The 27,173-nt window shown below is 39.0% G+C and overlaps 1 long non-coding RNA gene across 1 annotated transcript in view; it reads left to right on the top strand.

Moving 5' to 3' along the window:
• Positions 1-2,359: 2,359 nt before the first annotated feature.
• The window catches only part of LOC122186821, a 32,090-nt gene continuing 7,276 nt past the window's right edge, over positions 2,360-27,173 (top strand). The window contains exon 1 of the long non-coding RNA XR_006181192.1: positions 2,360-2,400. This is a non-coding gene — a long non-coding RNA (uncharacterized LOC122186821). The remainder of the gene's footprint in view (positions 2,401-27,173) is intronic.

Here is a 27,173-nt window from a genome sequence, read left to right as displayed (position 1 = left end):
ATGGCCAGTTACTTGGACTTTGAAGTTGGGGTACCAAAGCAATGAAAGTATGCTCAAATTAGTTGTTAAATTGTTAAGCTAAAAGGAGATTAATTAAAACATCATAAAACATTGTTCTTGAAAAGGAAATGGAGAAGGCACTGGCTTCTTGTTTTTACAGCAAATATAATACAGTGAGTCTGTGATGAAGAGTTCGACCACAGCAAATTCCTGGGGTTAAACATAACAACAACAAAACAACAGAAAACAGGGATTTTCTAGTCTGCATTTTACAGTAGCTTTCAGAGGTTTATAGTCACGTTTAAATCAGATGCTAGCAAAAACTTGCTAAATATTATATGTATGAACATACAGGCTTGTCTGGAAATTGTTCAAGAAAAATTGATGCTCTGTGGGGTGAAATATATCATCATTGTGTCTTATTCATTTTTAATATATTTTTTTACTTTTGAGGGAATATATTGATGCTTTAGTAAGTGCTCCTCTAAAACACTGTGATGTTCTCTAGCTGGAGGTGGGATGGGCTGCTGTAACAAGTAGGAATCATCTAAAATCAAGTTATAATCTAAAATGTTTCTTTTGCATTTTACTTGCTGCTGTCTCCTGTTCTTCAGAATGAAAGAAATTTTATGCAATATCTCCACTTCTAAGTTATTGCAGGGGAGACTTAGGTAAATCTCAGTGTAGGACTTACTCTTTACTAATAGCAATTTTAAAAGTACTTTGCCCAGCATGATAAATTATGTGTCTCTGCAGAGGCACTGAGGAGTAGAGTAGAAACAAGCCACCCCAACAATTCTGACTTCATTTTCTGTTTTGTAACATTTGCGATAGTTAATTGCAGACTGTATATAAAATGATGTATAGGATAAGAGAAATCTCCATATATTCCAAAACTAAGCTGTTGTTGCAGCTACACTGCATAACTGTTATGCACAGTGCCAAACTGTTTTGGCTTTTTGTACCCCCAGAAGGGTGCAAAGAAACAGAAATAGGGTGAAGACAACTGTTTCAGGCTATCTGCACATTTCTTCCAAGAGACAAAAACTTCTGCCAGAAAAAAATCAGCTGCTGGAATTATTTTAATCTCTTGTGCTGAACTTTTACACTTTATTTTGAATTTTTCACTGTTGCTGCCTTGAACATGGTGTATATTTCACATTTCTTGTCCCCGTTTGCTCTCTCTGCGTGTCCAGCCTGCTTATACCTAATTCCACATTTCTCTTAGCAGCTTTCAAAGAGATGGTGAGAAATGACCTGATGCAGTCTAGAGGCAGTAAAAATATTTTTATTCACTGATTCTCATAGATCGTTCTGAGAGCTCTGGCCAATGGGTGATATGGAAACACCTAGGGTTTATAGATTATTATTCCTAGCAGATTCATATTGAATATCCTTTTTAAAATAAACTCACAGCCATGCACGTATGCCTTTCAGAGTAGAACAGAGCAAGATAACCTTGCACTGAGTTTCTGCATCACCCTGCTCTTACATTTAAACTCTTTTGTTTTAATCAGTTACTTCTCACAGTCATTATGAGGATTCATTTTTTAATGGCATTCACTAATAAGTATTATTTATGTGTGATACCCTGAGAATAAGTAATCTCATTCTTTCTGAATCTCTTTGCTTTCTTCTGGTGTTGAGTTTAGCAATTGCTAGTGACAGTCAAAGTTTATAGAACAGTTCTTGGTTTTACAGGAACAAAACATCATGGAAACACCACCTCTCAACTCCATCCCTGGTAGCAATAGTAAATATTTGGTCAGAGTGTACTTTCCATTCGGCATCTCTGGGCTGTTTTTTTGGAAAAGTCTTGCATTTGCAATAGCGTGATCACACACTGATAAAGCGGACCTTCCCAAAGTGCTTCAGTAAGCTGTTATAGAAAGAAAAATTAGAGGAAGACATGGAAAGACTTTTAATAAGATGCATGAAACCATGAGGTCTTCTTGTCTCTACATATCTTTAAGGCAGATAACAAAGTGGGGCAAGTCATTCTTGCTTTGTCTGATTTTTTCTCTGGATTTGTACTGAACTTCTTGTGAAAGTCACAGAAGTACCATGTTCTGAATCTTACTGTTCTTTATGATTTAAAATGATTTAAAATCATTACACCTTAATCAAACCTACAGCTCTTAAGCAATTTGTTGTTCCCACATTTGCATCTGACTAGGAAAGGCACCCCAGTAGGGAACTGTGAGTTTTGCAGGTCCTCAGCTGTGAAGTATAGCACAGCAGGAACCACTGAACTTGATTGACATTGCTCATTTGCTCTTTAACACAGCTGCCTGCTAATTCTACCAGGAAATGTTTCTGAACCATAACAGATTTAGTTGCTGTATGCCTGTGATATACTCTGGGATCTCCTCTGCTAGCTCTTGCTCCTGATTAACACAGGTATGTGCTTTGTAGCTAAAATCTGTTTGGTCCGTGACTTCTGGTTGGGAAACCTGGTGTATCTCTGAGGGGTGGCCAGGTTGTATGCTTGTCCCCTAAAAGCTGTGGATGGAGGAGGATGGGAAGGGTAGGATAAGGATATGGATAAGGCTGAAGAGCCTCAATGCCAATTTAGTGCTACATAGGGAGGCATTCTGTTGGTATTCTGTATGGTCTTCTTGCCAGGGAGCTGAAGGAAACCGAAGCATAGCTAAGAATTGAGCTGGTTGCCTTCATCCCAAATATAGACAAAAACTATACAGGAGCAGATACACGATGTGCTATTTTCTCAGAGGAATAGAAAAAGACTTATTCTTTTAAATCTGTGCAGAGAAACTGCATTCCAGGGAAAAAGCACTGATAATAATCCACTATAAAACCAAGATTAGAGTCCAGACAAAGAGGACTGGCTTTTGTTCTCTAAACAAGAAATTATCCTACACAACCCATTCAATAGAGCATCTGACCAGGTAATTAGAGTCCAAATTTCAACTTTCAAGGTTTTGCTGTGTATTACTCTCTCTTTGTTGTTTATTGCACAAGCTCAGGCGCTCAGTGATAAACTGTTTGCTCTGTGGCCTTGCTGTGGTACATGGAAAACTTTCCATGACTGTACTGCTAGGAACAGAAATAGCTAGGCATGTTCCAGGCGGCTTTTGGAACAACTCAGTTTGGATCCCGATGAAAAGAGGGATTGTTCAGAGGCTCATCAATATCCTGTATGACTTGTTTGTTTCTCTTTAAATCTGTTATATGGAAGAGCATGAAATGCTGGGAAGAGATTTTATTTCATATCCTCCTGGTAGCTTTTAGAGTCGTACATTGCCATGCAGTTCATGAACAAACTTTCTTCCAGGGTTAAGCCAGGGGAATGGATTTGTTTCTTTTATTGTTACTTAATTCTTTTACTTCAGTTGCAGTGTATTGAAGGAGAAAGCCATTATCTTTTTTTGTTTGTTTTTAAGCAGTAACATTTTGTTTTTATAGTAACCCTGTGTTAACATATTGGGAAATGTAGTGTTTAACAATTTTTTTCATTCTGGAGTTTTCTATATGCAAAATTCTCTTTCAGTATATACTAAGATCTGGTGTTGATAATTCAGATACAGAGAGCTGAGAGGAAAATTATTGTTATTTTTTCTGCTTCAACCTGTCTGTTGAAATCAGAACTGAATTAATTCCCCCTTTATCTGCCCAAAATTTCTTAGGTGAATTCTTGTGAGCTTCCTGACTGCTTCGTATTCCTTTTACTTCTTTGAAGGAGACCTTCAATTCCCCTATCTTCATCCTCTTTTTGTTTCCCTGGGACATAAGCCATAGGACTAAAAGAAGTGGCTAGAGCATGTGGATATAAAGGTGTATCAGATTTACCTGAAACTGTAATAGGTTACTCCTTGTTCTCCAGGCACCTACAGTTGGCACTAAAAAACTGGTCTAGTGACTTTTATCTTTAAGAAATAGTGCTTTGTAGTTTATATGCCAAGAGTTAGAGTGCTCATTGCTTAACTTTCATTTCTCCTGATCGTAACAAAATTTCTCAGGCAATATTTTGCATCTTAACATTGTTTAAATAATCTTTCTGGTTAAGCTGATTAATCCTGGATGGATTTACTAATCTGGGGAGGAAAAACTGCCAAAGATACATAGCAGAGTATTTCCTAACTTCTTTTGTCTGAAGACTGTGATTATTTCTTTTCTCCTCCACAGGCATATCTTGAGTGAGCTTTGAGAAAATACTTATCTCGTAAATGAACTGTAGTCAGCTGAAGGGACTGAAGGAAACTAAACCATTCTGTGGTTGACAAAGGGACATGGGATTTTATATGGGTATAAATCTACTGCTGGATTTGGGCTTCCGCACTAGCTGGATGCTAGTTCTACTAGTAGAGTCATCATCTCTATTACCAGTTTGAATTAATGGTTTTGTTATAGAAGAAAATATTTAGACAACTGATGCTAGACAGACTAAACTTCCTTTTCTGCTGAAGTATTTGTAGGAAGTGGTACTTCTGAAGTGGGTGCACTTTTGTTCAAGTTTATCCATCTTCTGGAAAACCTGGAGGCTTGAGGCCCTAGGTCCATCTAAACCGCTTCAGCGTCGTTCTTCTACTACTATTCTCGTCTGTAAACTTGTAAAGATGCAAGAATGTTGAAAACCGTTGGTCAAATAGGAAAAGGTTGAACATTAGATTTCTTGATAAGGGTTCTCTTCCATGCACCTGTTTGTGTGGTCACATTATTTGCCTTGATGATAAAATCTTTTAAACACAGTATGTATTTTAGAAGATCCTCTCCTCAGGTATCCTGGATCCTATTATCTTGAGTTCATAAATCATGCTCTGTCACAAGCAGTTACCAACCATGTCACAACTCATTCGTAGTCCATGCCTTCCTGTCATCAGCATTATAGTGTTTCTGTATTTCATGTGTTTCCATAGCTTGTAAATAACCCATGGCATGGCAGCGTGGCAAAGTAACCCTGCCTCCAGGGTAGACAGTACTATACTACAGCTTTTCATACTCTTTCCATATGCAGCACCATCACAACTGCGGTTTCCAGGAGAAATCTTATCTAGCTTAACATCAATCTTATTCTCAATGAACCACAGAAAGCAGAACCTTAAGCTAAATACACTTAGGAGGAAAAATACATCAGCACTTCAGAGCTTTTTGAATTGGAAACTTGGAGGTCTTGTTATGATGGATTCAAGATTTCCAGCTGTGACACTATGACCTGCTGTTTCATTTTGGTGATATCACTTCATAGGATATAAGCAACTTAAAGTTTCCCAGGACATCATAATGCTGTTTAATAAACAAATAAACTAGGTCTTACACTGCAACTCTGGACTCAGATCGGTTAAAACAGATCAGTTAAAATGCTTCTGAATGCGTGTATCTCCTGGGGCATTCAGATTCTGTGAGCCACTCAGCTTTGATATGGAAAAACATCAGGACGCTTCTAAGTTACCTTCCTCCTAATTCATGCTAGAGGACTGAAGAAGGCCCCATCTAATTGTTCAAATGTAATAGTGATGTTTAAGGAAGATTTGGGGAAACTGAGGAAAGAAGTGTTAGTGGATACAAGGCCTCTGTGAGGATGAGGAGAAACTTCACTGAACAGGCTCCAGAAGGTCCTCTGCTTTTGGTAAATTTCCCTACATGCAGATGCAGCAGAAAGTCCCTTCTCTGAACCTTTTTGTGCCAGACGAGGAAAAATAAGTGAATTTAAGCTTACAGAATAGCTGTTTAGCTGTAGTTCTTTTGCAGAAATGTCACATGTAGTTTTGTGGAATGGAGACATTCCTATGAAATTCAAGCTAGTTTCTCTCTGTGTTTAGCTGATGATGCCAGTGCCCTACACAGCCAGCCTCCCTTGTGAGATTCTGCAGGTGCTTTGCAGGCATGTGGAATTAATATAAACTGCACAGGTAAAAGATGATGATAGGTACATAACTGAACTTGGCTGAGTATCATGCTTTTGGGACAGTATTTAAGGTGGGGACCTGGCACTGGGTTTGAACTAATGTGTTCTATCTTCACGACTAGGAAGAGTGTGGCTGCTTATACTATTTCTTATTTAAGCAGAAAGCCCCACAGGGTGAGAGGGAATGGGATGGAAAAAGCCAGTGGCATCGGGATGGGATGGGAAAGAATGAGCTGAAATGAGGTTTTGCTGGTTTGCTTTCTTAATAATAAGTTGCATTTCTGGAGGTTCTTGTGGGCAGTGAAAGGCAGGCATAGGAAGGAGGGGGCTGTATGGAGGTTATAACATTTTTTTTCCCTCTCCCCTTCCCCAAGGAGGACAGACTCAGATTTCTCACATGGTGTTTATTCTGGCTTTTTTTTTTTTTTTTTTTTTTTTAACTGCACTCTTGTTTAAATATGTCCTATAAAATATCTTCCTTTTTTCCTCTACATATAACCAAAAGCAAAGAGCAGTGACTTTTGAGAATTCAGGGGAATGTGAAAGAATGTCTACCAAAAAAAACGGACAATCTGAGTGAAGAAAGGAGAGTTATTTTCGTAACTTATTTCCTTTGTACAAATTGAACAAGAAAATAGAACAGCTTCAGAAGTAAGATCCTGCTACTTTCTCTAAAGAAAGGTTCTTTTCAAGCATGTTGCATCATGAAGAAATGGATTTGCAGCGTTAGAAAATCCTGAGCCATGTAATTGAGATACCTGAGAAACATCATTGTGAGTGTATTGCATAGACAGTGGAAAATCACCAGCGTGTTCCTGAGCAGCCCCACACCTCCAGAAGTGCAGGGTCTGCCGCGGGGGGAGCTGGGGACTGCGAGTTAACCTTGGCTGAAATTGTAACTGGATGTTCTGGAGACTTTCTGCAACAGCAACTGATTGTATCTTGTGGATAGATAAAAGTGGATGGACAGAAACATTTCTCTTCTAGCAAAGTTTTGCCCGGAGCAGTAATTTACTGCAAATCAGGGGAGTAACTTTTTCCCCTAAAGATTAAACTGTTACAAGAAATATAGAGGTGCTTTTGTAGTAGGATGACTTTTCAGGGCTGTAACCGTGGAGTAGCACACTCTGATGCTGATGCAATTAACCTTTTCACTGCTGTAGGAAAGCACGTGCAGTCTGACAACAAATTTCTTCTGAAAAAATTCCCCTTTTCAGGCATTGCTACTTTGGTTGTCTATCTCATTCGTACACTGACACCCAGCTGGATCAGGAAAATGCTCTGCATGGGGGGTTTTTAAGTCCTGCTGTGGGCACTGGAATATTTTCATACTTCACCTCTTTACAGCCCTCAGTGGAAAGGAAAAGAGGTACCGGAGAGGGACGACAAATAATGCTAACTTCAGTTTGGAGAGGGTGGTAAGCACCATAATGCAGGATTTACCTCAATATCTGGCAGCTAGATGTTGGATTAAGACCCAAAGTATGTGGGACAGAGAATGTGATGCTCTCGAACATTTTCCTTCAGAGATTTTCATTAAATGTTTGTTAATTTATTTGTTAATCCCTTCAATGAAGTAGGAAGATTTTCTCTTCAAACCTTTTAAGATGCCTTTTGATTATCTCCACTAAATTCAGAGACTCAGACAGTGCTTTTGCTAATCCAGTTTAAAGACTAGCTCTGTCTTTTAAATTCAGGAAAATTATAGTTGTGAGATGGATACTGTCTAAACGTGAACAAAACTTGGTGCACAGGCTGCACTTGTTTTCAGATGCCTGTACTGTGAGGTACCATTGATATGCATGGCTGCATATCAACCAGCAGGCAGATGTGCCCCTTTCAGGTTGTGTCTCAGTGAATGGCACTGCATTCTTGCTTACCAAGCTCTATTGCAGGAGTTGCTGTGAAAGGAGGAGAAAAAAAAAAATAAATAAAATTACCCAGACATTGTTCACTGATTGCCAGCTGATACATTACAGTTCCTTGAAGCTCAGGCTATTAAAAACCTGAAGAAACATTGCTATGAATAAGTTCTGACCAAAATGTTTTCTCATCTCATTTAAGCTTTTATAAAACTCTATTCAAAGGACATTCTAATGGAAATAAAGCATTAAGACTTAATCTCTAGTGGAATTTACTCGAGCAAAATATCTAATAGAGGCAGACATTTCAAACTGCTTTCACTGGTGTGTCAAGATCAGAGAAACTTGTCAGGATTTCAGTTTTACTTCACCCTGAGGATGACATTTTTGGCTATTCATAATGAGCTGCACTACAATTTAGAAAAATAAATAAATCAATTAAAAAACAAACAAACAAACTAGAAATGCTCCAAGAAGAGGAAATGCTTTTTTCTCTCTAATGCTATTTCTGAGCATATTCACCTGTTTTCCTTCCTTCCTTTCTTTCATATAGCTTGAGGGATCTTCTTCCTATTATCAACTTTTGATACACAGAGTTATGCAGCAACAAGTATTATGCTGACAGAGGCACACAGAGTGGAAGAGAATCCCTTTTGACCACCTCAGTGACCATTTTGTCCAACCTGGTTGGTAAACCTGAACAATGTGGCCCTGAAATTGTAGAAGCATTCTGTTAATGAAGTTGTTACAGTATCTCCTGGCTCCTGAAGAATAATGCAGAAAACAAAAGGAAATTGAGGTATCTTATGGTTAGTTTAGGTTTTACCTGTGTATCTGTAGGGTTTCCTGAATATACTTTTTTTTTTTTGTTAATACTTCTCTAAAAATCCAGGACAGAACAGTCTGAAGAGCTGTTTCTTATTCAAACTTGCACATAAAATTAGTTTGTGCATAAAAATAAATCTCATTCTATTGCCAGAGGTTAATCCTGATGCTGTGTGCCCACCAGTCATTCCATTCCAAAAATGCGTCTTGCCTTTCCTTTGAACTCATGTTCTGGATAGCTATTTTTTGTTGGCCCTTGAAGCTGACCCTCATATAACAACATACCATCATCTTGCAATGTATCACGCTGTAGAGAGCTTGGGATGGAGTTAAATGTTATGTTGGTCAGTGGATAAACCAAGATTTTCCCAACAATCATTTTTTTTCCCTCTGATAATCACCAGTGACTTTGAAAAAACAAACTGTTCTTGGATTCAAAAGACCATCTCTCAGAGGAGTTAATGTAATGGCTATGATGCAGATGGCTGAGTGTTCTTTCTTAGTTCAGTCCTTGCTTAACTGCTTTCTTCAAAGTCAAATACGCTTGGATGTATTCTTTGGATTTGAATGTTAGGAAATGGAAAATTAAAAATAATAATGTAGGAAATTCCCATCTGGGAAATCTGTTGTGTATTCAAAGCACCTTAAATTGCAATCTTGCACTCTGTGGCCTTGACACATATTGTACCTAAAGATCAAGCTTGTATTTGAGCTTTCCCAAGGCTTTTGTTGAGGGGGTGGAAGGCCTCAAAGGGAATGAATTGAGCCCTACTTAACTCCATTGGTCTCTGTAGTTCTGGCATCTTGTCCTTGTGTAGTTCTTCCTTTTTGAAGGGACAGAAACATAGACTATTCCTTGACTCTAGTTTCATGTTCACTGTCATGTTTGCTCCTTTAACTCCTCTGCAGAATATAATCATAGCAGTGAGAAAAGGTGCGAAACCGATTACAGAATCACAGAATTGTAGGGGTTGGAAGGAAACTCCAGTGACACTTTGGATAGCAATGCTTGTATTGTCATCTATTCTGGAAGAAAGCTGAATAACTTTTGGGCATCTACTGTGAGAGTTTTTCTCCCAATATTCTCAGTGCTCCCAATACTGATTTTTCCACAGGTTCCTTTTGTATCTTTCCACAAATCACAGACCATTTCTGATGACCATCTAAAAGGCAAGGCTAAGTTGATCTTTCTACACTTACTTGTGTGGCCTGGTGTAGGGAACATGCTATCTAAAGTGTAGATCTCACAGAAATCTCAGTGATGATGTTAGCTGTGTGAGCATTTTATGAGGAGCTGAATGAAAACAAAGCCAACATTTCCCTTCCTAGGGAAGTGTAAGTCTGGGAGAGCAGCAGCCAAGGAAAGCCTGCAGAAATATCATGCAAACTTGAAGTTGAAGCTGGGAGGGAGAAAGAGTTCCCAGGGTTCAGCAGGAAGGAGGCTTGGCAGCAAAGGTGGTGCTTCCTCTTAGTGCTCTGCTTAAGTATTCTGACTCAGTAAATGCAGAGGTCAGAAAGAGAGGAAGCTAGTGGTAATACATAAGATCTATATAGGGGTAGGGTACCATAAAATCCTTCTCTCTGGATAATTGATAGGAAAGATATTAGTGTGCATTTGTGGGATATTTCTCACAAGAGCCAGATATCCAGGAAGGAATTCTGCTTTCATGGTCTCCTAGATGAATAGTGCCATAGCCTGTGCTGTAACTAAATGTATCTTTGGTTATACCAAATGACTTATCAAAGTTACTTATCTGCAGGTTACCAAGAACATTTGAAAGCAATGATTTTATGTAGTTTTTTTTTTCTCTGTGGTGCCATGAAATCCAGAAATAAGCAGTATTCTGGTTTAAGAAGAAGCTAAAATCTGAACTCTGTCTCTTCTCAACTTTCAGTTCATTTTTTTAAATAACTCCTTGCTGTATTTTTGACACACTGCAGGGTAAAAACTTAGACTTTCCCCTAAGTTTGGGCACATTAAGTTAATAAAACAGTTTTACAGGAAATGTGTTACTTCAGTTTTACATATTTGAACACTTAGCAAAAAAAAAAAAAATTAAAAAAAAAAAAATCAGAAAGCAAGTTGTGAATTTAATCTTGCTCTTCTGCACTGTTAGTCATGGCTAAGAGCTTTCTGGTGCTATCCAGCAGCCATGAAGTACATGGGCAGTGCAGTTGGCAGACTGGTTTTCAATACAGTGAGTTTTTTATTTGTCATACACTCATGTTGATTTCAGCAGTTTTAGACTTGTTTTCTAAAGGCATCATTAGACTTTAGCCTTCACATTTCTGTAGGTTATTATGACCTTCAGTTTTTCTTCTGCTTTTCGTGTCTTCTCCCTACTCAGATGACCCACTCACCCGTGGGTCTCAAAGAAGATTATAAGATTTCTGAGGTTAGATACTTTGCATTTCACCTTCTTTGCAATCCCTGAAAGTGGACTCAAGCTTTCTCCTTGAGGCTTTCAACCCATGAACCATATCCTGCATTAGAACAAACTGATACAACTTCACCAAAATAAATGCTTCATCTGACGCAAAGCTGTGCTGATTTTATTTTATCCATTCCTGAAATTATCTTGCAGGGCTCCTCTTGGGGATGTTGGGTTTTTGTGAGGGAGCTTTTTGGTTTTGCAGTCTGTTGGTTTTTGCCAGTTGTACATTTCCAATGATGCTGTTCTGTCCTTCAGCCCTGATCACCATCACAGGGCTGCCAAACCTCAGGCAGAGATATCAAATGTCAGTCAAATGCCACAGCAGAAAGCTGGGTTTTCTGTTGTTGAGGTTAGGGTTGTTTTTCTTCTGGGCTGGGGTGTGTTTTTGGAGCTAGAGTAAATATGTTCCTTTAATACCAGTAAAAACATGCCTTTGTTTCTTGAGGCCTATCTCTTTTTGAAAATTTTGTATTAAACACAGTGAGTACTCTTGACGTTGGCCCAGAAAAGGTACTGATTTGTTACTTCAGCTTTCAAAGACCCTAATTCTTCCATGGAAGAGCTTTGGGCAAGCTGTATCCTGATAGTGGGTTTTTTGTTTGTTTGTTTTTGTTTTTTTTTTTTCAATTATTGCTTGGTTTTGCTTTCAAATCTATAAGCAAGTTTCTTCCTGTAGTTCAATAAATTACTTATCTGTAAGTAAAAGTACTTCTGGCAGTTCTTTGCTGCTTTCCCTCACATACAACCACAAGTATCTGTTGTTGGAGAAATAATGAGAAAGTTAATCTTCTACTGCAGGGAAGTGTTGTATTCCTACAATACCTAAATCTTGTGAAATAAGCTGTGTGCCGAGCACGATAATCCCACCACTTGATTTAAGAAAGTGGCACAGAATTTAACATGCAACTTAGCCCTGCAAGCTAGCAAGAAGCATCAAAATCTCTGTGCTCTGCAGTGAACTGCCTTACTTTTCTTGCTGTTGGATCTTTGAAACAAGGAGTGTAGGAAAACAGAGAGGAGAATATGGCTAACCAAAATTTTGGAGGCCCCTGAGGAGGAACCAAGTGAAGTAGACGAGGAAAGCCTAATGTGCTTTTAGGGCATGCTAAACAAAATATTTTTAGAAGATAGGGAAGTATCCAAGCCATTAGATGTGGCAAGGATAAAGTTTCAAATGTACAGTTAAGAACACTTAGCTTGACAAAAAGCTTAATTTGAATTCAGTCAGCTGTAGACAAGGATTAGCACTCCGCTTGGAAGAAAGGAATGGATTGAACGTTTTCCGGTCACTCCTTACTAAGAGATAAAAAAGACCTTGATAAGTTTAGCCTGGCGGGCAGAAGCTTAAAACAGGACAACTGTTTGTAAATGGATTGAAGGGTTATGTATCAAAGAGGGAAAAATCCTATGCAAGAAGATAGTATTAGCCCCAGATCGAGTGTTTATTATCTAATCATAAATACATTTAGGCTGGAAACTGAAAGGTTCCTAAAGACTTCCAGAGAGCTGCTTCAGGTGGTAGCAGAGGGAGCGAGAAGCCCAAATCACTGGAAGATCGAGCAAGATATGCTTATGGAAGGGATTGTGCAACTAATTTAGAGAATTCCCAGAGATAAGAATCCATGTATCTCTGCCAGGTTCAAAAGAAAACTAGATCATTGCTTGCACTGTATTTATCTTTTGGTAATCCCATGCTTAGACTACTGCCCCTTTCTTGTAGGGATCAGCAGAGATTTGTTCCCCTCAAACTGTTCCACAAACTCTGTTTAAAGAATTTCATGCTTATTACAGGGATCTGACACACCAGCCTCTCTTTTGCTCCCTGCGGTATACAACTGTGTTATGTCTATGGTTACCAGTACTGGGTAGGCAGCAAATGGGAGGCTGTACCTGAGCATCCATTGCCAGCTGTCCTGGGATTGTAGGATGGATGTTCATTCCTGCAAAAATAGAGAGATGCTGGTTTTTATTTTTCTTCAACAAGGTGTTGGTCATCCAGTAGTGCTCCCCCACCCTCTGTTTATACAGACAGCTTATGTCTTTAAAAGCTATTTATTTTGTTGTTTTGAACATTTCACAAGACACATCACTGTTTACTCAGGCAAAGGCCTAGAGTACAACTTAGTTCTTGTCATGCTGTACTGAGTCCAAATATATTTTGTCTCAGTTATTCTTCCTTTCCTGTGTATTAAAAAAAAAAAAAAAAAAATACCATGGGAGAGGAGCACTCTCTGGATTCTTTCCATGTTCATTGTGTCCCAGTCATGGCAGAGCTGTGTGAGGACACAGGGACCCATTTCCTCACAATACGCAAGCAAGGAGCAGAGCTGGTTACTTTTCTTCTCTGGTAGCTTTTGGATTTTGACTTTCGTCCAGGTGAGGTAGCTGTGAAACCTGGACAAGTCATACTTCTATCTACAAGTTTACGTTGCTTAACAGTGCACAGTTAATTCCTTTTTTTAATGTAGAGTTTGTTGTTTAAAATCACTTGCTGTGTAACCAGCTGCTGTACACGCTTTGAGCTGAGGGACAAATCAATCATAGAGTTGTAGAATGACTTGGCTTGGAAGGGATCTTAAAGTTCATCCAGTTCCAACCCCCTGCCATTTGCAGGCTTGCCAACTACTATATTAGACATTAGATGAAAACCTTCAGCCAACTACAAAGTCTCGTTGCTGTACTTTTCCTTGCAACCTTTCATACAGTCATACTGTTGTTATTGTGCAGAGAATCCAGCGAGGCTATAATCACCATTAAAGAGGGTGTTTGGTTTATGTTTAGTTTGGGTTTCACTATTTTGGGTCAGATAGGAAAATATTTATGTCAGTTTTTTTTTAGTACAGGAATCATCATTTATGTTTATATTTGTGGAGTGAACACAGCCAGGTCCCTGTAGTGCCTGGTGCTCCTGTACAACAGCACACAAGTATTTGCTTTCTTACTTTTCTCATCCCTTGTTACGTTGGTCAGCAGGTAAGCAGATTTCATCTGACTGAGCCGTGACTCAGCAGAGAGCTGTTTATCCCTCTTGCAGCCTTTGGCTCAAAGGAAGAAGGTGTTTGCTGACATCTTTTATCTTTATGTAGATCTCTTGCACCACTGTAGGAATCTGGGACTGTCTCAATCTAAACATGGCTAAAACTGCTGCTGTGGTTGGAAGCCATTAGGAAATGCAAAGCTGGGTGTATATATACAACACTGTTTCATCACCAAAGCACCTGAAGAAGACTGTATTTCCACATGTAGTACAGAGACCTCTGTCTTCCTATACCTTTCCTCTGAGTATGAACTGCTACTTGCGTTCTGCAAACAGATGCTTGGAGGGAAGAAGGAGGGAAGGGGAGGGATGTCTGTGTCATCACAAGGCAGGTAACAGGGTCAGAGTACAAATGGGTGCTGTTGACCTTGTTTCTCAGGCAAGTGCTTATGAAATATTTCTGATTTTTGTTTTTTAAAAAGAAAAAAAAAAAAAAAAAAAAAGGCTTGGTGATCCAGTATCTGAAGTGTTTCAAAACTTTATTGTACAAGCCAAATATTTCCAGCTGTTGCCTTCAACTTATTTCCCACAGCATCTTGGCCTGGGTCTGCTAATGATCTTTCATTGTTGATGGCATGAGATATCAGCTGAGCCAATGTTTATGCTCTGCAGAAGGATATCCCTCTAGCCTTACTTCATTAATGATTTTAAAGCTTGTTAACCTGTTTATCTTCAAAGGATGGAAGCTTTTAACGCTAAATAACTTGGGCAGAATTTATATAGATTTGGATAATGAGTACAAATGGATGTCAGTCTCCAACTTGTGGTATGAACTGGGAGATACCGCGCATAGAGTTCAGTTGCTACATACTGAGGTGAGTAAGGTTAGAGAATGTACACGGGTGTTTTAAGCAGCATTGCATCTGCTAACTCCAACCCACTGAGTGTTTCCATCTTCAAAGGAAGCAATTGCTAAGATACTTGATAGTGGGAGATTTGGTGATTGTTTAATGTATTTTCTGTGATCATCTGTGTGTTGTCTTGTGGCACAGTGTAACTTATTGAATGGTTTAATTTAAATGCAAAGCAACAGGAAATATCTTTGCAGTTGTGGGATCAGCTGCTTTCTCTTGTGAGATTTTATAAAACCGTATATACAAAGCAGTTGTGAAGTTTAGATGCATAATCTCTTGTATATCATTCTAAAGTTCTTTCTTAAAGAGTTGGTATCAAGTTGTTCAAAACTGCAGACTGACTGTTTTGTTATTTTTCTGGATTTCAAATAAGTCTTTAGAGATTTAAAAGTGAAGGGGGTTTTGCTTTAATTTTATTTTCCACCATTTGTGCTGGTTCTGCTTGCATTTTAAACTTCATTTTGTTCTGGATATGAAAACATTATCACTCAAACTTGGTTGTTAATTGTTGTAAACTTTTACTTAGGGCTTTGCAGTTACCAGTGAATTAATTTTCCTGATGCTTGGGAGTGTTATGCGTATCTTAGAGCCCAGAGGTGTTGATGAGACATACCTAAGGCCATAAAGTGTGTCAGCAGTGTAGATGAGGATTTAATTTGAGAGCCTTCTTTGACTCACTGCAGTTAATGTGCTTGTGTCAGTCTGCGGGCTTTGCGCATGAGCCAGAATTTGCAATGCTGTAGAGATTACATCTTTTTTCTTTTATTGTTCTAAAACAACTCTTTCAGGCTGTGTTCATTTTCCTTTGAGAAGTGGATATTTTTAAAAGGTTGCTTTCTAGATAACTGATACGGTACTTTTGCTTGAAAGGAATCCTGATTTACAGCTAGAACAAAGCATTAACTATTCCAGTAGCAGCCATACAAGTTAAGATTTCAAGAGATGAAAGTCTTCTCCCACAGACCAGGTGGAAAGACATGACCTGTTTTCATTTCCACTTGCTTGCCTGCTGAGAATCCCAGAAGCAGTTTGTTCTGCTAAATCCTGGGGATGATTAGCAGATGCTATAAGTCAGAGCCAAGGAGGCAACTAACATCTTGGTGGGTGTGTGTGAATGCAGCTTCAGAACTAACAGGTTCATTACTTTAATGAGTTTCTAATGATCCTCTTGGAGCCAGCACAGGCAGATTCTACCCGAGAGGCCTGCTGGCACTCTAGCTCCCAAATGCAGTGCCCTACTCCTTCTTGGAAGACGAGGAACAAATCCTTCCTTTAATTCTAAAAATGACTTAAACAAAAATTCCAACTCAAGAAATTGTCACTTGCCTTGTCATCAGTAGTTCATAGCCAGTAGTCAGAACAGAACATAAGGCATTGCATTGAAATGTGATAGAAGTAGCAGCTCACTGGGATATAAGGTACTTCTGCTTTATATTTGCATTCATCAGCTGTTTTTCTGCTTTTAAAGGTTGCGGACTTGGGAATACCACTGGCTCTGCATTCACAGCCTGGACCTATGCTTAGGTGCATGTCTTTATGACTACGATGATCTTTTTGTTTGCTTTGACAAGTTCACTTGGGTTTGCTTTGGTCTCTGCTTCAGAACATTACACAAAACTAAAAATTTGTTAGAAGAGAACTATGGTATGGATGGGGAACTGATTTTCCAATCCTTCCAGTCCAATACTTTTCCTTGCTGTATCGCTCAGCAACTTTCTCAGATGTTGCTGAATGAAATCTGCAGCTCAAAAATGCAGAGCTCGATTTTGTAGGTGAACATGTTGTTTTAAGGCTATTTGCTTGAGTGAGGTAACACTGCCAACTAGTGGAACGATTCCTCGCAGGGATGAGAAGGTATCCGGACCAAAAAAAACCCAATTTAATAAAAATACATGTAAATCATAACAGCTGTTACAACAGTCTCACTAGTATGTTTTCAGACAGGGAAAAGATTGTGTTTGTGAAATAAGGCATTTCAATTGGTGGAACAAAAAGCGTATCATTAGATTAATGACAGGGTGATCTTTGACCGTGTACTAGATCCTATTAGGCTTTTTCTTTTTTACAAATTAATTAATCTTGCCCATAGTCTTACCATTTGTGCTAGTGGTTTCAAACTGGGAGAAAAGAATACATATTACACCTATCTTATTTTCTCAGTAATATTTTGGGATTTCTTTCCTAAAACCATGCATTTGCAGTGAGGCTTGAACAATTCGCTCTGGCTCCTGTTTAAAAGTGAAGGCTTGTTCTGTAACAACGAGGAATATTCTTCCGAAAGAGAACAGAAAGCTTTTTTTCTCCTCCCTCACACTCAGTCTTAATTTCAGATGTATGTCCCCTACTGGAGTTCATGAGATGTCACGCCACAAGTTTCTTTCAGACAGTAAGTTTCAAATATTCACTTTGTTCAGAAAACTCACATGCCAATTAACAACTCAATATCATTAGGTTATAAACAAAATGTCCCAGATTAGGAAGGCACCTTTCAAACACTGCTACAAACTGGTTAGAATTAGGATAACAATTTTCACTTTGTGTCAGATGGGCATTTTCAGGGGTGGCTGTCTATAAATACTCTCTCTTCCAAACCTACTGGTTTCTTGATGCACTCTGTTTCTATCAGCACCCTGATGTTGGGGTACTTTATTATTTGGTGCTAAGCTATGAGAAATATTCCTGTATTTTTCTGAGCAACTGGCTTGACTACCTGCCTGCCTAACATTTGAAAAGCAAGCTCTCCATGTCTTATCAGTGTTTATAATTATTAATTTTGTGTTCCTAACAATTTTGAGCCTATCTATATTATTCATCATGTTTTATGGCTTCTGCAAATAATAGTGACCTTATATGTTCTGTGAAGTCAGCTAATTTGCCTATGCCTCTTATTCCTGGCAAATACAGCACAGTCATCTGTATTTTACTGCATCCAAAGGCTAGCCCAGTTTATTTCTCTGTTGCTTAATGAACTTTGGATCAGCTCTGTGATCTCCTGCATTTAGCCGTGATGCTGAGGTTAGAAGCTCAAATTCTCCTTGCCATAGAAAAATGTGGATCAAGCCTAAAGAAAATATTTGGGGGGCTAGTTTTGTTTTGCAGTAAAGCTCTAAATCTGTAAACTCTGTAACCATAGCTTGTTTACTTATTTATACATTCATATGTGACAGTTTTGAAGATCGTACACAAACAACCTTCATAGAAACATCTTTCTAGAATTAGTGCTGAATTTGGAAATCCTCTACGTTGCTTGTTTCTTACCCCTCTTCAGACTTGTTTTTTGCTTCTAGACTCTAAGCTTCATGATTTGCATATTGCTTTCATTATTCACTTCTCTTCATTTTTTAGTTTTTATTTTTAGCTCAGAGACATCAAATACTGATTGCATTTGTGGATAAGATGTACTCTTTGCATTCTCGCCTTTTGTAGCCTAAAGGCAGCGTAACCTCATGATTAAGCCTTAGGTAAAATATAGAAAGAAAACTGTTCCATGATCTCAGCAGCACTAACCATTAACTATGCGAGTGGTTATTTTTAGGTAAGAAGGAAGGTGGAAAATGACTAACATATTTTTCTCACCTGTACTGATACATAGCTTTTATGGAGGCAGGAGGACAGAGGAGAGAAAGATATACTATAGCTTTCTGTGATCTTTTCCACCTCTAGTCCCAGACAGAGGAATTCAGAACAAGTCTCTTTCCATCACAGTTTTTGTCTTTCTCCCCTCTCGTGACCTTACATTACCAGCTCAAGATAAAAGAGAAGGAGGGAGTAGAAGCTGTTCTCAGTTGACCATTCTTCTCCCCATTGTAGCCTTTCTTCTCTGCTTCCTGGCAGAAGAATGCTGCTTTCTTGCTTTTGGGGTTTCTCAGTTGCTAGGAATTCAAAATATTTGTGGCTTAAAAAAAATAATTTTGGAAATTGCATCAGTGCTGAGGCCCTGGGGCTGGAAATGCCAAGCGTTACCTAAGTGGAATACTTGGCAGCTGAGCTCGGCATCGTGTGTTGGGAGACAAACCTGGGGCAAGAGGAGCCAAGCTCCAAGAGTAGAAGGGCCCCCCAGCATTCTCTGAGTCAGAGTTAGGCCTCCACGAAAAGCAGCCCACACACAGATTCTGGTGGCAGAAGGAAACCAAAGATAACATGGATAGGTGAGGAGATGAGGAGTAAGATTTGTCTGGTAGAAAGAAAAGATACTCTTGAAGAAGGAATAAAGCTGTGGGAGGAATTGTCCCTTCTTCACATGGGCATAATGTGCATTGTTGAGGGATGCACAAACTAAGGGAATCTTGCCGTCTCTAGGGAAGTCTTAAGATGTTAATATTCCTGTTTTCTTTGGCGTGTAAAGGAAATACGTTTGTTGTCTTAAAATTGATATTTCAGTAATGCCAACAGAAGAAATTGTAAACTGTGTATATTGATGAGGAAAGTAGTCTATGCATGTGACATCTATGAGAGAATCTGAAGTAGTTGAGTGCGTCCTAGCTATTTGCTGTATATGTTGTAAATTCATATGTTTTTGAGAGATTTTGATTTTTGATATTTTTGATCAAATAACTGTATCCAGTTTGCAGTTCCCTGTGTGCTTGATGTGCAGCAGTTTTGCAAGCTGAAAGGTATCATAAAGGTATCATGTCACCAAAAGGTGTTCACGAAGACTCCCATTAAACAGCTCTCTATCTAGAGCAGCTACATAAATGCACAAACTAGCCAACCCCAACTCCCTGATACCTTCAAAAATGGTAGCATGTATGGTACATGTTACATACAAGGTTGTTTCTATGTGCACTGGGAACAGGATATTTAAAAAAAAGATGAGTTACAGTGCGGATAGTGGTTCTTAATTACTGTTTTCATTGCAAACTCTGAGCTTTCTGTAACGGGTTAGCAATGCCTGGATTTGAACATGAGCTTGAAATTTTCCAAAGGGTTATAGTATTCACATATTGAAATTTTGCCTGGCTTCCTGCTTTTGCCTTCTGTAGCTGAAGAGACAAGCAAGGAATCACATGGAAGGTTCAGAGGTTGAGGAATATCAGAAAAGGGAAATTTATTTTTTAAGAAGAATACAGCAGGATAAGATCTTTTAAAATAGTTCTTCCAATGAAACAGGCTTGTCCCTGCTACAAATAACTCCATCATATATTGATAATATACTCCAGCATGCCTTACTACCACACATTACACCCACACTTGAAAGCTATGCTTAAAGCATTGCACGGCAATATAAGTCTACACAAGCAACAAAACCTGAGCAGTGCTCCAGTATCCAAATAATCGTTTGCAACATCTACACTGACTTGCTTGTTAAAGTAGTAAAGTAGTGCTCTTGTCAGTATGTTGACAAACAAGTTGCTTTGGATTTGGATGGTTGCTAATAAAAATCACACTTCTTCAGCCATCCTGACTAGTTCCTGTTTTCTCCGGCAAAAGAATTTTACATTATCAAGAAATCTTATTCAAACTGGAAAGAAACTGGGTATTGGCCTCTCATGCTGTCCTTGCTAACTGCCACATGGCAGTTTATGCAATGGTTCCTCCGCACTAACTGAGAAGATTTGGCTAGAACTGCACAGGATTAGTCACTGCCAGTGATGGAAAAATGTTCAAGGATATATTCATAAATATTGCTCAGTGCCATTTTGCAACAATATATGTGAAAGAATTTTCCTGTTACTATGATCATGTCTTGCAAATAACACCAGCCTGCTGCAGTGCAGTTGTTCATACACAGCTCTGGGGAAAATTTTATTGCCAGTTTTGCAATCTTCTCAAAATCCAAACCAGGAATTTCCCCTGTTGGTTCTGCTAGGTCTCTGATGGCTTGCCTCATGCTGTTCCCAAGAACCTGAGTTTCCAGGGCACCATTTCTTACTGTCTAGAGATGGAGCACAAATGTGGCACGTGTGCTTCTCCAGATGTTTAGGAAAATGCAAGTGTAATGCAGACCTGTAACGTAAGTTCTGCTCTGATGTCTTTCCACCCTTCCAGGGATTGGTTAAGGGAAACACTGATCTCCAAAGTTTTCTGTCACTCTTCTACCTCTAGATGAATTCTCTTCTCCACTGTCTACTTTTATGATGAATTAGGGCAGATACCTGCAAAGTATTTTCTTGATAAGTATGACCATCCTCTTCCTCACCTCACTATTTTCTTTTGAATACCATTTTGTTCTTGTTGGGGTCTGGTAAGTACAGGCTGAGGTTTTGAAATCATGGTTAAATGAGGAGGGCTTAGCCCTTCCTTTTGTCCTGAAAAGTCAGTCAAGAAAGGCTTTAGCTGACCACCCAGCTACTGAGGAAGAATGTGGTAGAGATGCACACATCACCAAAGCTGAGCAAGAAGATCTAAGAATCTGCAGTGGGTTCGTGGCCTGAGGCAGGGACGCAGGAGGGAGAGGAGTTGCAGATAAGGGTGAGCACATGTATGGGGTGGGGTGAGCTGGAAAAGAATTTGGGAGCAGGATAGAAAATCGAGGGTGGAGGGAAGAGTGAGAACGAAGTGGTGCAGGTTTCCACAGTGGATTGTAGGATCAGGATGAAGATTTGAAATAAGAGGATCTTATGGGGAGAGGCTCTTGAATGGGAGAGTCTGTGCATTCTGTGATTAACTTACGGAAAGGTGAGAGGAGAGGACATGGAGTCTTGAAAAGGAGTGCTGAGAAGGAATTTGGGATAGGAGGAAAGCTGGAAGGAAAGGGAGTGATTAGGACAAAGGTAGATGTTGTAGAGTGGAAGTAATTAGGGCATTCTAGTTCACAGTTGCTCACTGCATGTAGGTAGGTGAGAAATATGACTGGGACGGAAGAGGGAGTGGACTGGTAACCTGTTGTGTGGATCAGAGGCAGGACAAGTTAAGAGGATGCTCAAGGCTGCAGGGACCTATGACTTAGGAGTGACTGTGACTACCAGCAGGCAATTCTTGTCCCTATTCATCCTCCCTTCTCACTCAGAAACCTTGGAGCAGAACTCAGGAAAAAGAAACATCTAGACTCACTTCCTTGCTTCTCTCCTGCCCTTTCCACTTGCTCAGACTATCAGGAGTGTCCTGAGAAGCCCTTTTGCCACCCTTCTTCTCTCACGCTATGAAGGAGGCACACCAAGCAACACAGCAGAAACTCAAACTCACAAAGTCCAAAGTTCTTGCTGCTTCCCATTCCCTGTAAGGGAATATTTGATCTTTGTTTGACTGCTTCCTTTAGATAAACTTGGGCTTTGTACATGTGCTCAAACATTCAGAGCACAGTTCAGAGTTATGACAATAGCCTTCATCATGATTTTTTGTTTCTAAACATAAACCATGGTAGCAAAAGATAAGAACAATTTCATCCAGGTTTCTGTACACTCCCATTTTGTCATTACCGCAGGTGCAAAAATACGCCAAAAAGCATTCTATTTTCAGATAGTATGCTTCTTGCTAGCAAAGTCTGAATGAGCTTTCACAAGTCTGTAGGATTAATTTTACAGAAATTACTAAACTCTGTATGAATTCCAGTAACTGCAAATGTGGCCTTCTAATATGCTGTTAGGTCATATGAGGGCAAGATTATGGCCTTGCAAAACCTACTAACAGCAGATACTTCTCATTCAAAAATTATGTGTCTGTCAAAGCCAGATACTGTGTGTTGTTTCAGTTCTAGCTGTATTCTTTTTCAGTAGGGTAGTATGTTAGAAACACTTGCTAAAAACAGGATAGGAAGAAATGTCTGTGTATATGCATGCTCCAGCAAGTTTAAACTGCTCTTAAAAAATAATGTATTTTTCTGGTCAGAGGAGCAGGCAGTTCACGGTTAGGCTGCGCCTACAGACATTGCTGCGACTGTAGGAGGAGGCTTTCTTTATCATCAGGCAGTTTTTTTCCCAGTTATGTTTCACATTTCAATACTGGTGATTTTCAATAGACTGTTTGTAAAAGCAGAGCAAGAAAGTGAGCAAAACAGCAAATCTTTTATCTGAGAAGCTTAGGCTGGGAATGTACTCTGCAAGTAAGCAATTCTGCTGTTGTCATTGCTGTGTGAGGCTCCTGGGCAGAATGTTGATGAAAAATTACTGAAATACATGTCTGTGACCTCAGCAAAGCGCACCTGCAGGTAAAATAATAATAAAAAAAAATATTGCAGACTCTTTTTTCCAGGGCCCAGAGCACAAAAATCAAAGATTTGCCTTTAGATGTTATGTGATTACCTGGTATGGAGTAAGAAACTCTACTGGGATGCAATTAATATAGCAGCCTGAGGTCTATCTTATTGATCTTACAATATTTTCCTAACTATTGAGATTCTCATATCCTCTTGACTTTTATTACTTGCCTTAACTGGTGAGCTGTTAAATAAAACAATGTCTACCATTGGGGAAAAAAAAAAAAAGAAAATGAAAAACAAAACAATAAGAAACTTGCAGGTGTGACTGTGCTCCTAACCATGACATACAAGATGTGGTAGATGCCCCATCCCTGGAGACAGTCAAGGTCAGGCTGGACCAGGCTCTGAGCACCCTGAACTAGCTGTAGGTATCTCTGTTCATTGCAGAGAAGTTGGACTAGGTGACCTTTAAGAGTCCTTTCCAACTCAAACGATTCTGATATAACCAATTTAAACAAGATATCTACTGGTTTCTTATTTTGCTTTTGACTAAAGAGCAGAACTGTGAATGTTGCATTGCTTAGAATTGAAAATTTATCTACTCAGTGCAATGGCAATTAAAAATAACAATATAAAACAATTTCACCTGAAGATGAGTTTCAATACTTGCTTGTCTCTCTTCAGTGAGTGTTGTCCTGTCTACTGTAGATATACTTCTATGCAGCAGATTAATGTTTTTTAGAATACGGTACTAATATATTTGCATGGTGATAAACCATATCATCCTATTTTTTTTTCTATTAATGACTAGGCAGTAGAAGCTATTACTATTTTTATGTGCTCAAAACTGATAACAGCTCTCACTTAAAGGCCAAACTTTGCAGCAGAAGCTTAGTTTACTGTAAGAGGCAAAGTGGCCAATTTTGTTCAGTGAGCTAATTTTCTCTTAGGCTTATAGTACTGTAGATACTGCATTTTTTGTGAGTAGAAGAAAAGTTTGGACTCAGTGGCATCTAAGGCTGTATTCAAGTTTAAAGTTTGTATTAAATTCACATGTTACTTTAAGTCTAGTATTTATATGATAACACAATGCTAATTGATCATTTTTTTGTTCTTTTATAGAATCTGGCAGGATATTACAGTCTTTTATATTAGTATAGCAGTCTTTTGTATTTCTGGTGTTTCGAGTGTCTCACAGTAAGCTGTTGTTACAATACAGCACAAGGGACAGAAGCTCTTGATTCAAAACTGTTCTATGGTAAAAATGCTGAAGGCTTACATGTGGGTATCTACCCAAACACAAATTTTTCCCTTTAACTTCTAACAGAGTTCTGGTTTCCATGTAGCTGAATGATCAAATGAACCCAGGAAAATGCTCACTGACTTCACATGTCCTGCTCCTATAAGAAATACTTAGCTGGAGTCTTCAGGATAGTGAATACAATGAATATGAACATCAGTAAAGTAATAAACATCCTCAATGTGGTTAGGAACATGAGTTAGGCAAAATCTTTCCTTCCTTTTACATTTCTATTTTTAGTTTTCTGCAAAGTGATACATAGAAAAACTGAAGTTTTTTTGCCAAACTCTGTACTGATACACATAACCATGACTTTGACCTTTTGAGAAGGTCTATGGACTTCACTGAGCACAGCACAAAGCAGTATAGGCTGTTATATCCCTGTAACTAATAGGGATTGCAAGATAGCTATTATCAAGTCAGAAGTATTTGATCAACAAAAAATGACCAGTTATCTAAACCTTGGAGAGTGGGATAGACAGAATAAAGAATGCAAATCAGCAGAATCATTGAAACATCACAAAGCCAAAGAAATGGGAAAATGATGGAAAAAGTCAGCAAAATCAGAAGTGTCAGAAAGGAATAAAAGATGCGGTGCGACAAACAAGGGTTGAAGGCTACTTGCAAATACAAATAAATTTTTTAATAAGTGCATTTCAAACAAAAGATCTGTGAGGGACTGCTCAAATCAAGGGGAAGTTTTTCATGGAAGACCTAGATAGCACTGGGAAACAGTTTCTTTGCCTCAGCATACATTAGGGAGAAAAGAGAGAAACTTTCCATAATTGAAAGTGTTTTTGTAGAACAAAATCTGGAAAATACTGAAAATAAAGCCTGCCCACTGGAGCTGACAAAACAGAATAGCAACTCGGCAGAATGGTCCCAGGGCAGCTGGTGTCTTCCCTTATAACCTCTCCCCCCCCCAACCCCCACCCCCCAATAGAGTGTAGAAGGTGAACACTGACAAGCGGACAGCAAAGACTCAACTACAGCATCTGCACTGCCCCAGCAGAGTACAGGTTATGTGGAAAAAAATCTTTTTTTTCCCCAGCCTGTGTACGTGGTGTGTATTGGCATTCTTTAGTATTCTTTTTGTGTGCAAAATCCTTCAATTAATCTTCAGCTGAAGTCTCCTTCTACTTTCCTTCCTTTTGTTGAGGATTTTTGCTTGCAATAGATAGAATTTGGGCATACAAAAAGGGAAGCTTTTCTTCTGCTTGTATGCCATCCTTGATGTGGAAAAACACTAACAGGCATCAGCATGTGTGCAAAAATGTATATTTTAGAAGCAATGGTAACAAGTCCCTTCTTGCTGGTGAGTGAAAGCAAAGGTACTAATGCCTCAGTTAGTACGGGCAGTGCATGCTTATGGTCAGAGTAAATGTTATCTTAATGCTCAATTAAGTCTTACACTTAAGAAACTGAAATCTGCAAACAACTTCAACGCGTGACTTAATGTATGGCTTTATTTCATAACTGATTTAGTCTTCCTTTAGTTTCTGATTACTAGCTCCTGGTTAGCAAGGCCAGCCTCAAGAGAAAGGGGACAAATTGCATCCTCCTATGCTTTGCAAAAATCTTTTCCCTGGAAATTAGATCAAGATACTTTAGCTCTTGTAATCTACATTGCTGCTCTTTGACACTTGTTTGGCAACTGAGACAGACAGGATTCAAAACATTATCTTAGAGGTGAAAGGCTACATATCCTGTTAGTGGGAAAACTTTCATCTACAAAAAGCTGTGGTATTTGTCTAGAGACTAAGGAAGATCTGACATCAGGAAAAGCCTTTGTGAAATCCACTACAGTAACAGAGGTATGCACCTTGATTTAAAGCATTATTTTATGGTGAAATCTAAAAATGGAGCAAGATTGAGCTATAACTTAAATGCAGGAACTAAGACAAATAACAATTTCTATGAGGAAACGGAAGTGCCACAGGGATTGGGTTCCAAAGCAAACTTGTCTTATGAAAAGGATATGAAGTTAAGTAATGGAAAACAAACCAAGGATTCAAAAAAATATTTTCTGTCAGAAATGATAATAAAAAATGAAAAAGATAAATAGAATTACATAACTGCCTGACATTCAGGAAGGAAAGTGTGCTTTTGATTAAAATACTCAAGAAATTGTTGAAAAAATTTATCCTAGTGGAATTAGTACCTCTACGATGTTGCAAAGGTCAGAAAAAATGTGAAGTATTGGTTACCTTGCCTGTGAATCAATCCCACAGTAATGCCACAATGAAGACCTAATGTAGTCGGTCCTGTTTGTCTTAGGACATTTTCTGAATTTTTACTCTTGAAACAATTCACTTTAATGAAGAGTTACTGGCTTTGTTTTCTTTGTTTGTTTTCCCTGCTTTGCTTTTCTGTAGTGGAGCAATAAGAACTCAACTCAGTTGCAGTTTGGCAAGAATTAAACATGGAGGAATGAGAGAGGGAAGAAAATAAATAAATTGCACCCCTTCCAGTGTTACTTGTTTGGAACCAAATGACGGCACAGTCATTCTGCCATGCTTTCTACTGGGTTCCATCAGTAGCTGGCATGTTGTACGTGCACAAGAGGAGGTCAGGCAGTTTGCTGAGCGTTGCCTTTTTTACTCTGAAAATCGTGACCTTCCTGCTCCACTGAGCAAAGATGGTCAGGAGTTCCTGGAGCAATTTTCCAAATAAAAGATACTTTTTTTGTAATCCAAATTTCTTGAAGGAATGTTTCAACAGAAGATTTTCCAGTAGCCTGCTAATTCAGATCTGTAGGCTGAGAGAGACCAGAGCAAAGGCTGGATAGAGAGACAGACGTACTGCTTCACAATGTGCCATGATGTGACCCAGTAGCACTGATTTAGAGATCACAGTCTCTGTTAAAGTTGCCTACTGAAGTCAATAACCCCTCCCCCCCCCCGCGGGGGGGGGGGGG

This window comes from Lagopus leucura, unplaced genomic scaffold (genome assembly GCF_019238085.1).
Source record: "Lagopus leucura isolate 7727_CA_CO unplaced genomic scaffold, USGS_WTPT01 Super-Scaffold_73, whole genome shotgun sequence".
Classification (NCBI taxonomy): domain Eukaryota; kingdom Metazoa; phylum Chordata; class Aves; order Galliformes; family Phasianidae; genus Lagopus; species Lagopus leucura.
The sequence above is the reverse complement of the archived record's forward strand: the minus strand, read 5'-3'. Positions and strand labels throughout refer to the sequence as shown.